This window comes from Danio aesculapii, chromosome 24 (genome assembly GCF_903798145.1).
Source record: "Danio aesculapii chromosome 24, fDanAes4.1, whole genome shotgun sequence".
NCBI lineage: Eukaryota > Metazoa > Chordata > Actinopteri > Cypriniformes > Danionidae > Danio > Danio aesculapii.
The window spans coordinates 4,240,212-4,241,710 of NC_079458.1; positions in this window are offsets into that span (position 1 = coordinate 4,240,212).

Sequence of the window (1,499 nt, forward strand, 5' to 3'; positions counted from 1 at the left end):
GTTTTTATCATTTAATATTTTATCATTTTATGCAGTTATTTTGTAATTAATTCAGTTGTAATCAACGAGAATTATTGTCATTAAATTTTCAAGTATTTGTGAATTACTTTTGATTTAACATCAACACTTAATTGCTCCATATTTCAGTACAATACAATCACATAACATCAACGCTCTCCCACATTTATAGCTATTAATACTGCCCTCATTTCTGCTTTTGGTATAAGATTGCAGAAGAATGGTTTGATTGTGCAGTTTTTTTACCATCATGCTTAGTTTTAGTCGCTCGGCAGAACTACAGTTCGAACCGCTGTGGTTAAAACCCATTCTTACAGTTGTGATTCCCTTTAAGTGATTTTGTAAGTTTGCTATGTTTATTGAACTGGTCATACGCCAAGCTGTGTGGGCTTGCTTTAACCCGATCTGTGTGGGTGTGAGCGTGCGCATTTTGCACTGGTTTTATCTTCTGTTTCTTCTTCCTTCAGAATTGGAGCGTGCTGGTGTGGAAGACTTGCTGTGGTGTGGTAGTGGTGTATCCTTCGCCTGCTGTGTTCACAACTGGTGGTGTGTGCGCGTGTGCCTCCAACACTTAAAACCCAGTGCCCCCGGCTCTGAGGAGGAAGTGCTGAGTGGAACTTGTTTGAAATCTATTGAAGTTGTTTGTACTGTTTTAACACCAGAATTTGTAATAAATGTGAATTTAATTGTTTCAATTTCTGTCTGAAATCTGACTGAGCCACAACAACTTTGTGTGTCCCAAAACTTTTGCATAGATGTGTGTAATGTGGGTCCTTGGCCACTAATTTCCAGGGTGGCGTAGTCGTGCAACCTAATGTAGTTAACCCCCACCCCCAACGCCACATTAATATAGTTTCATTGTGTTACTATACTGGCAAATTGTTAAACTGTTTACATGGTGACTATTTATTACACGACGCAGTAATTTATCACATTACTCTACTGCTAAACACAGTATAAAGAAAAATATATAAAGAAAAGTATGAAGGAAGACACCAAAAAAGTAAATCAAAGTTTTGTGTTACTTCCAATGCAGGGCTGTCTGGAATACTTGATTCTGATTGATCCGTCGGTACATTGCTGCTGCTTTCAGATCACACACACAATATTCTGCTGCTCTGACTGCTGGACTACATCATGCATTCACAATTGTATGAGCCGCTATGGGGGTCAAATCTATATTGATATGATCTATTATTTGAGTTATTAATATTATTATTATTATTATTATTATTATTATTATTATTATTTAAGATACAGATCAGTGAAAGTATTTCTCCCTATTTAAATGGCTGAGCGCACACACACATTTTGTTTTGCCGTGGCTTTGGGGGATCAAGCACTAATTAAATGGGTCAAACCCCCCTGTAATTCCACCCTGAGTGTGTCCTTCATTCAGAGTCCTTCACTAAAGCTTCAGCTGCTTCTGCTGGTTGTAATAGTGGAGAAGAGCTGCATTGAGCAGGAAATGAAGTCAAATG